Source organism: Schistosoma haematobium, chromosome 1, assembly GCF_000699445.3.
Source record: "Schistosoma haematobium chromosome 1, whole genome shotgun sequence".
Taxonomy (NCBI): Eukaryota; Metazoa; Platyhelminthes; class Trematoda; order Strigeidida; family Schistosomatidae; genus Schistosoma; species Schistosoma haematobium.
Window position 1 is genome coordinate 40,414,335 of NC_067196.1, and position 11,680 is coordinate 40,426,014.

Here is an 11,680-nt window from a genome sequence, read left to right on the forward strand (position 1 = left end):
CGGATGCACAAACAAGATAAATTTATCACACATGTAAATTTACTCACAAACAGATGAATTTATACATTCTGTTTCATTTCCAAATCGATATTTGAACTTTTAGGCCGATATCGCTTCTTGATCGTCTTATATTTCCAAATAGTTTTATTTGATTATTTTTTGCGGAATTAGTATAATCAATCTCCTGCGCATACATTCCACGTACTAGGTGAGAAAATGCGTCTCAGTGGTTCCATTGAACGTGTGGTTCATGAAACGCATCGCATGATGTTAGCAACATGCGAAATATAAAGAGTTTGTTGATGAAATCCAACATTTCATCAAATCCGGATTTGATAATCAGCTGTGAAGTTAGTCGTATATTTCCAAGTAAACATCTCAATTTTGAAATCTATCTTAATTTCAAATCAGTAAGGAATCTAAGGAATCATTCTGACATATTAAGCATGTTGAATTCTAATTAAATTATCCCTATCGAGCTAGTCAATAATTCCATTTTGGCTCAAGTTATTTATGATACACAATTAACAATTTTCAATTATGAGGTTGTAAGTAGTATATCAGTTTGCATATTTGAAGATTGTTTTCGTGTTTGTTCAACTTTCGACTTCTAACATGTCTTCTATGATGATTGCAAAACCTTAACGTTCGCCTCAGTTTCCTTATTCGACTTTATCAAATACCACTAAAATTAACCATGTAAATGGACCTACTATAATCAAAGAGACTTGGTATTAATGCGTCGTTAAAGTTCCATCATATCCGTCAGCCTTATATTGCAAATTTATGATATTACTGTAATTTACAAAACATATGATATAACCTAAGCGAAACCTATTGTAGACGTAATGTTATATCATGTCGTCAGTGATTGGAAGATATCTGTCAAATAATTCTGATATGAAGGATGTTTACACTTTGCATCTTATCTTCATTCAATACTAATATAAATTGTAACAATGCAAATATTTAGTTTCATAACTGGAATATATTTCTCAGATTTAATGTAACATCTGAATTTATTACATGAATGATTTTCAACAGAGAGTTAGTCTATCAATGATAGATAGTTTTACAGACAGAAGAACTATAAGAAATGAATACAATATGGAAAGGTAGGAGAAAGGGAATGAGAACCTTTAGTAGTTTAACATAAATCAGGTTATGAAATTACTGTATGGATGCTCTTCTGAAATGAACTCAAAATATTAATTAACTGACACCATATATATATATATATACCAAAGTTATTCACCAAATTGTAAATTATTGCATCAAATAAACTGTTTGGGTGGTCATTCATTTTGAGTGTGGACAATACTCTTAGTCATTTTTCCTAATTAACGCGTTTTTATAATTAAATATTTTGAACAGATATATTTTGAAAATGACATCTTTTGTAGTTTTTCACTGTAATAATCTAAATGTTGAGTATGTTATTCTATAATGCTACTTAAGTTTATACTTCTATGTACAACATCCAGCTTTTAAAAATAAATAACGATATACCTCGTTTTACAGACTGTTAAACTTGAGCAGTAACCAGAACCACTTTTGCACTTACACATAGAAAACAAAATCCGTTAATCAACTAAGAGCTTCAAAGTATCTATAAAACGTCGGTCTAAAACCGTACATTTTAGCCTTATCAACCTTTACCGTTAGATTGCTATTCTTCATTACATCATTGGTAACTTATATGAAATATTAAAATAAACAGTTACGACTTAAATGCAATTTACTGTAAGTGTTAACTTACAACAACAATATAGTTCGATGTATTCAGAAGGTGTGTTTTTCGTTTCTTGTACGTCTGAAAATTTATTGAATCCAGCGCAGTACAAGTACAGTGTGAACTGTAAACAAAAAGCAGAATTTATGGACATTTTTCATAAGGATGCGTACGCTCGATGGTTCTCACGTTAAAGACAAACAAAAACTTCAGTGATTTAACTCCTAAATGATCAATTGTTGTTCAAAGCTGTAAACAACAATCATCATCTAAATACTGGTGATTCTAAGTTCCGTAGAATGCTCCAATAATTTATTTTATTTTGTCTTAATACAATAAGTAACGGGATTCTTGTCACGTACTTGCTTTTTCTAACAGAAGTGGATGCATGATCAACAGTTCTAAACATACAACAATCAAAGGCTTCTGCTCACTGCAAAAACCATCGAAATCACAATGAATGTGATTCATTCAATTAACTGCACGATAGTAATGTGTAGTCCATATCACTCAAACACCTGTGGCACAGCTTTCTTGGTTTACAAAACATATAACAGGTTAAAAGCCTGGTCAAAGAATGGTAAAAGATAGTCCCAGTATTTACTGATGTGATTTTTCTCATTTTTGAACTATGTAACTTGACTGAAAGATATGTCCCACTTCTCATGATTCACCTCTTGATTAATTGTATGGAATATTATTAACTATTACACTGCTTTAAGCAAATTCTTCTCGGCTAAAATACACTTCTTGATTTCCCATAACCCAATTCCTTCGAAATATTTTTAACTTTGGGAAAATTGTTATTAAAAGTATTTAATACCAATAGATATACTACTTGAATATCAACTAAATCTTTAATCACTGAATGTGTTATGAGGAAAAAGAACTCACCTCATTATAAAACACTGTAGTACAGTTCTCCTGAAGTAAACATTTTAATTTACATTTTTCTGTGTCATTTCTCAGCATGACTGACTTTAAGACAGGTGTCCGGATTTCTGTTTTATCATTTTTCAATACTATCCACTTTCCTAAATCATCTGAACATCCAAGAAGCAAAGCTTTTGTTTTTGGTAGGTTAATACACTGACAGTCAACAAGTTTTATCAGGTAAACTGTGACGATAAGTAACTGAAACCAATTCATGATAAGATAGATTTATAACACTCTCATACTACATGAAATATATATATAATTCCGTTAGTTCCACTATTGAAATCAGTTCATAAAATTTGATTGGTTTATCTTACGTGATTCGTGTGTACATAATAACCAATAATTACTGAACAACTATGTAGTAATACTAACCACGTACAGGAGGAATCTAATATGTTAAGGTTGAGTCTTTAGGTTACAGAACAAATGTTTTTAAAATGAAAGCAAACTACCAAAAGTAGATACATCAAAATCCACGTAATTTACACAAACAAACAAGTACAATGCAGAATCTAGCAAATCTAACATGCAATATAATATGACTTACGTGAATCCCATGATTCGACTACAGATGCTTATCTAAGTAAACCAAAGATATACTACAATGACCACATTTAAGTAAAACTACTGAAGGTTCTTCTTCATTTCCAAATTGTATTCATTTCTTATAGTTCTTCTGTCTGTAAAACTATCTATCATTGATAGACTAACTCTCTGTTGAAAATCATTCATGTAATAAATTCAGATGTTACATTAAATCTGAGAAATATATTCCAGTTATGAAACTAAATATTTGCATTGTTACAATTTATATTAGTATTGAATGAAGATAAGATGCAAAGTGTAAACATCCTTCATATCAGAATTATTTGACAGATATCTTCCAATCACTGACGACATGATATAACATTACGTCTACAATAGGTTTCGCTTAGGTTATATCATATGTTTTGTAAATTACAGTAATATCATAAATTTGCAATATAAGGCTGACGGATATGATGGAACTTTAACGACGCATTAATACCAAGTCTCTTTGATTATAGTAGGTCCATTTACATGGTTAATTTTAGTGGTATTTGATAAAGTCGAATAAGGAAACTGAGGCGAACGTTAAGGTTTTGCAATCATCATAGAAGACATGTTAGAAGTCGAAAGTTGAACAAACACGAAAACAATCTTCAAATATGCAAACTGATATACTACTTACAACCTCATAATTGAAAATTGTTAATTGTGTATCATAAATAACTTGAGCCAAAATGGAATTATTGACTAGCTCGATAGGGATAATTTAATTAGAATTCAACATGCTTAATATGTCAGAATGATTCCTTAGATTCCTTACTGATTTGAAATTAAGATAGATTTCAAAATTGAGATGTTTACTTGGAAATATACGACTAACTTCACAGCTGATTATCAAATCCGGATTTGATGAAATGTTGGATTTCATCAACAAACTCTTTATATTTCGCATGTTGCTAACATCATGCGATGCGTTTCATGAACCACACGTTCAATGGAACCACTGAGACGCATTTTCTCACCTAGTACGTGGAATGTATGCGCAGGAGATTGATTATACTAATTCCGCAAAAAATAATCAAATAAAACTATTTGGAAATATAAGACGATCAAGAAGCGATATCGGCCTAAAAGTTCAAATATCGATTTGGAAATGAAACAGAATGTATAAATTCATCTGTTTGTGAGTAAATTTACATGTGTGATAAATTTATCTTGTTTGTGCATCCGCTTTAACAACATAATCTGTTGAACGGACTATACTCACTTCTATCTACATATCACATTCTACATTCCGTAGACATCTAATATTTAATTATTTCTGTATTTAACCCGATGCATCCCAAACAGAATTTATGTTAGTTAAAAATATGACTATAGTATGACAGTTATTCGGACAAAGTTATTGTGAAATAATGAAAATTTATAGTCAAGACGCTCTAAGAAACCACATGAGACTTAAACCTGCGTTTTGTTTTCAACTTGGATTCATTGGTGACGATGTTGCAGTGATAATCAACAGAAGATTAAAATCACACCGATCAGGACGGGTTCAGCAGAGAAGATTATTATTTTGTATAAAACAATTTGCTTTTTATTCCAAGCAGAGATCGACATGTACTCTTTTCAAGTTACTGCCAAATGTCTACTCAAATTTCCATGTACCTGCCAAACCGGTTACATTGCTAAAACTGAAAGTCCTACATTTAATACCAAGAAAATATCTAAAAACATCTCAAGTCAATGGGATCAAAAGTGATTCTCAGTGCTATTGTGAAACATCTCTGTGACATGAAGTATCAAGTTAATTTATTCTAATTTTACATGATCGTAAATTGACAGTCTAGCCATAATCATTAAATGTCTAAAGCCGGATTTATGTATTCAAAATAAAATAACGGTAAATTTTTCTTCACAATGGTGGCATTCTCGTCAGTTGACGTATCAGTTTCTAATTTTTTTTCCTATTTTGTCTACTTTACTTCTTTCAAGTTCATAAACTTATGTTTAACTGATTGATCTCAACTTATGCTTTCTTTAAATGCTGTTAATTTACTGTTAAATTACTTCATTACATAATTTTTTTAGCCTTATGATCTCTTGTAAATATGGCTGATGATCCAAAAGCTTATCTCACATATTGTATTTATTAACAAAGGTTTTCATATGTTTTCAATTTCATCACTCAACCATAATGATACATATCTAATTCCACTTTTATAAGTATGTTAACCTGACAATTGTTTCGATATTAAAACATTATAGATTGCAAGCAACTAATGAAAACCTAACGAGATCAAATAAATTCATACTATTCTCAGAAGGAGTTTTGTGGAGATTGCAGTAATTTCAATAGTTGAGATCATGAGTCAATTGAAGCTAGACCAACCTGGAAACACTTGATGGCCGTTTCGTTCTGTCGTGAGACTCTTCAGCAGTGCGCTTCCGCGACCTCGCCTCGCGAGATTCGAATTTAGGACCTACTAGTCTCGCGTGCGAGCGCATAACTACTAGACCACTGATCCAACGTCCAATGCTTCCGGGTTTTCAATATATTATACCAACAGTAGAACCAGTTGTGAATGTACTTCCTAGTCATACAGCGAATGAGTTGAAGGACAAAATAATGGCCACATTATTACATCAGAAATCTCACAATTCTAATATTACTAAAAATGAATTATATGCATTAAAACAGCTGAAAAATGACAAGACAATTATCATTACAAGAGCGGATAGAGGGAACACAACAGTTATTATGAACAAAACAGACCACGAGAAAAAAGTCAGGGAACATATACAAGAGGGCCCATATGCACAGTAGGACAACTCTCAATAAAATCAAGGCGGAAACCAGTAAAATCTTACAGTCGTTAAAGGTTAAACTAGGATCGTCATTATGGTTTATGTTATATCCAAAACGTTTTAACCCTTATGGAGTTTATGGACTCCCAAAGATTCACAAGAACAATACTCTGCTGAGACCAGTGGTTGATTTTACAAATTCAGCGACATACAACCTAGCGAAATATTTAGCTAAGATACTTATAGCGTATGAAAAACTGATTAGTCATGGAATTACAAACTCTATGGAATACAAGAATTTTATTGATACCATCGATATAGAAGAGGATGAAATAATGGCAAGTTTTGATGTGTTTTTCTTATTCACTAATGTACCTATCAATAGAGCTTTGCATATTATCAATGATTGTTTAGAATCTGATTCAGATTTGAATTTACGTTGCCCAATAGATCCATCTGAGGATACCAAATGCTTGGAACCATGTTTAAGATCCATCTTATTCACATTTCGAGGAGAACTTTACGGACAAAAAGAAGGTATACCAATGAGTTCACCAGTTTCTCCGATTGTAGCGAATTTATTCATGCATTCCCTAGAAACCAGTGCAATCGCAAGAAGTGTATGTCCGCCAAAGGTCTGGCGTTGGTATGTAGATGACATTTTTATTATCAACAAACGGTATGGTTTAGAAGAATTGTTTAACAATGTAAACAACATATCGGAAAGCATTAAATTAATTAAGGAAGTATAATCCATTGACCACAAACTAGCATTTCTCGATTGTTTGGTTAAACGAAGACATAATAATAATAATAAGTTGAAAGTAAATGTATTCGGGAAGTCAACACATTCTGAGAGATACTTAGATTATGGTTTGGCTCATGCGTAATGCACGAAATTCAATGTTGCAAAAAATTTACTGAACAGAAGTACTAAGCTCGATACATATAAGGAAGACCAACGAGTTGAATGGAATAGAGTATTTTCTACACTTAGGGATAACAACTACCCAAAAGAGTTTTTAAAGAAGATTGTTAGAAATGAGAAAAAAAACTAGAATGTATACGAAGAGTCTGGAAGTAAACCGTGGTCATTCCATACCGTAGTGATACATCGGAAGAAATCAAGTGGATTCTAAACAAACATGATATTAGAGTGTATTTTCGAGCGAGCGGCACCATAAGATCGACATTAGTGAAAGTTAAGGATAGGTTACCAAAGGAAGAACAACAAAAGATTGTGTGTCAGATCAACTGTCTTGACTGTAATGCAGCTTATGTGGGAGAAGCATACAGACAATTGAATGTAAGGTTGAAGGAATACAAAAAGTGTTTGAAAAATGTTCCCAAATCATCGGTTGACTTTAAGAAACGAGAATAAATCTGCGATAGCGTTACATGCGTTAGAAACAGGGGACAAGATCAATTTTGAAGGGACCAAAATACTTCAGAAATGTTTTAACACTCATAAAGAAAGCGCTGTATATATGGGCGAACAAGAACAGCCTGAACCGAAAAGATGCTTTTCAACTAGCGACTACCTGGCAGATATTCATTGACAAGTAATTTGAACCGTTTCCTTATTCGGCCTGTTTATTTCGCATGCATCGTTATTTTGACTGAAATTAATGTGAGTTTTTTGCAATTACAAATTGACATGCACATCAATGGTTCGGAAACAATTTTTCAACCTTGAACTTGTGCTTTTAGTCATTTATTTATTCCTTCATATATAACATATTAACACCGAATATCCATAATTAATAACTTAATCTTACACATACATACACACATACAATTCGTTTTCAGTTAATTATTACCACGTTGTGATTACCGTTATGATTACCGTGTAAACTGACTTGTGTTATCCTATTTTACGAAAATATGATTGATTTAACACAGTGTAGTTTTGATTGTTAAAAAGCCATATATTTCTTTGATGATTTCGATTTTGATTATTACCCTGAAGAAGTCCAGACAAGTTAGCTGGACGAAACGGTAGAATTATTTAAATTTCAATCACTGAGATCATTTCAAATGTAATTTTCACATATAATGACTTCTTTATATTTGGCGCCCAATTTCTGTCAAACTATTCGTTTTAATCTTGACGAATATTCATATGAATTAGACTATTACATTTGTAAGCAGTGATAATTGTAACCTAATCAATATAACTGACATGATTGTCATAGGAATTAGAAGTCACAAATTGATCTAAGATATTTATTATAAATCATTATTAATAATTATGGGATTTTTAGTCACATAATCAGTGTTTAAATGATAATCTTAACTAATACAAACTATTGGTTATAAATACTAAATATATTTTGAATCTAAGTGAATATCGAATGTGAACAACAACAACATCAACATTTTCGTTAGCATAAAATCACAATGTACATATATGACATATCATTTATGATTGAAATAAATCCAACTGCGTAAACTACAAACATAAAACATCACTCCTTAAAACAATAATTCATTAAATATATTGTTTATTATTTTAATGATGAAATCTAAGAATTGTTTAAATCGTTTAACTACTGTTAAATTTTAAGAAGTTTTAATTCATAATACAATACAGTTAATAGGAGTATTAAACTTATGAACTGTTGTTATATCATTCTATTGTGCATGATAAATGAAACAATGTAGAGCAGTTGAAGTATGATTCAGAAAAGAAATCTAATTTATCTTATTGTATTGTTATCTATCTATTGTTCACAATGAATAGTGTTATGATTGACAATAGAATTCACTTTCAGCTGCGTACACATACAAGTGATAAAGTTCATTATATGTAAGTTACTTATATATGTGAAAATGAAATATATATATATATATATATATATATATATATATATATATATATATAATTGTAATGAAATGTTGTTGTAGAAGTTATGTAAGTTCATTGACAAGTTGTTCCAAATAGAGAGACAACTTTCAGATATTTCTATGGTTTGTTTGTTTCACATGTCATTTCAACTAGATATGATTTTGTGAATAGTTGTAAAGCAAACGTTACTAATACTTAAACATATTTTCTACAATATGAGACTATTTCTTTATAAGACTTATGATTGTTACACTTTACTGTGTCACTGATGATTCATTTTCAAACACCGATGATAATAATAATAATAATGATAATAATAATAATAATATATGCGTCTTATGCCCTCAACTACTTACAATCCTATCATATATTCACTCAAAATAACTTAAGGATCTTATCCACTCAAATATTTTATGCTAACTTCCTAATGATGCTTCTTGTTTTCCCTAAACGTCGTCATGGTAGTAAAAAAGTTTGTAATTGATATTGTTAGTATTAGCTTAATCAGTTGTAATGCAAATGACACATGAGAAAATTTTTTTACAGTCGTGTATGATATTCTTTCACATTTTAATAATGATTGCTGATGCTTCCTTGAATAATATGTAAATATGTAGTCACGCAATAAGTTAGTGAATTATCATTGTAAAAGATAATTTAGTTCAGTATAAACAAATCTGACTGGTAATCTAACTATAAACAAATCATATGAAATATAGTGTATTCCCAAATCATTTTGATTTATTTTGAGAGTCAAATAAAATCTTATCACCAGTCTTTGGATTGTACTACAGTCCTCTTTTCCTGTATCTAAGTTCCCGCATAGATTTGATTGAGGTTATTGGAATCGGTTAGGAAGACAGTTTAAGTGTCTCGGTAGTATTCTGTTAACATTTTCAGAATATATGTATAAATGTGTGTATTAAAACTGTTGTTAATATGAAATAATGCTAATACTAATAAAAGCAGTTCATAGATTTCACCACTTGAATCCGCATTTTATCTGATAATATATCAGAAACTGTTGGGATATTCAGGAAAATATCCCAAAAATTATCCTGTTAAGCCTAATGCTATCCTTGGACATGAAATGGTATCATCTTATTGGTCAATATTTGTTTAACGTGTCATTTTCCTACTGGCCATTATTGTACAATGTTATTTTCTATTCTATGGTACGTTGTGGTCTGCTTGACTGGTATATAAACAAAGTATGTTTGAAATATAATGATTCATATATCCGAGGATGAGACTTGCGTTCTGGACTTAACTGGCTGGGCTAGACAGGGAAGCGGGACCAATCAGAACCCTAGGCCGTTCTACGTGTTTGCGCGTCTTTGGTCCGATCAATAATTCGCTACCCCTTAATCAGCAGCATATTTTTTCAGTTATAACATTATCTTTCCGTTTATAATTGTATTTATTTGACCTTATATTTAATTGGCCTTCGTCAGTCTTTACAAAAATGGGGTAAGTAATTCATATGCGTTTAAAGTGTTCAGAATATATGGTGTAAATCCGTCTTTTCATTACATGATCAAAATTTTTTTAAAAACGACTAATTGTTTCCACTCCTGTTACATTCACTGATGACTCAACTATGCTTTTCGACTCATCAATAACACAGTACATTATTTCATCGACTCATTGATTTAAATATAAAATATATATGGGAAAAATTATTCTTAAATTGACTTTCGAATATATTTTGCACCCAAAAATCTAAATACAACAACAGGAGAATCACAACAGTTTCGTAAATAAATTGTAGCCATCTTCCATTCATACGATTATTCGTCAATATTTGGACGAATAGTTTAATAGAAATTGCGTGCCGAGTTTAATATTTGCGCAAAAATCATCTCTGAAATAATATCAGTGAATGAAATTTGAATAGTTTCATCTTCCCGTCGATCAATCCTTGGACCTATTCAGTGCAACAATCAACACGTAGTGTGTTCTCTAGTCTTCCTTTCCGATCCGCGCCTTCACATCTACATTAGATCCACCCTAATCATCAATGATTCTGCCCAAATATGTAAAGGTTTTTACATCTTCCAAATCTTCTCCATCAATTGTGACTGGATTGGTGCATGCTGGATTTTACCGGAGAATCATGCTTTTCCCTTTGTGTATGTTGAGACCTACTGCTGCTAAGGCTTCTGCTACAATGGTCGTCTTCTCCTACATTTGTTGTTGCGTTTGCGATAGAAGGGTCAGGTCATCTGAAAATTCTAGATCATTCAACTGCATCCTAGATGTCCACTGTATCCCGTGCTTCCCTTCAGATGTTAACGTCTTCATGATCCAGTCGATCACCAGGAGAAAGAGAAAGGGTGAGAGTAAGCAACCTTGCCTGACACCGGTCTTTACTTCGAACGAGTCTGTCAACTGTCCTCTAAGCATGATTTTGCGATTTAATCCATCATAGGAATTCTGTATGATATTGACTATTTTCTCAGGTACGCCGTAGTGTCGAAGAAGCTCCCATAGGGTCGTTCTGTCCACGCCATCAAATGCTTTCTCGTAGTCAATGAAGTTGATGTAGAGTGATGAGTTCCATTCAATTGATTGTTCCACAATGATCCGAAGTGTTGCGATTTGGTCTGTACACGATCGATCCTTACGGAATCCTGCCTGTTGGTATCGCGGTTGGGCGTCTACGGAGTCCTTCATTCTGTTTAACAATACCCTATTGAAGACTTTTCCTTGTATTGAGAGAAGAGGGATGCCTCTATAGTTATCACAGTTGCTAAGATCGCTTTTCTTTGGTATTTTGACCAAAAGTCCTTCTTTCCAGTATGTTGGTACTTGTTCTTCATCCCAGA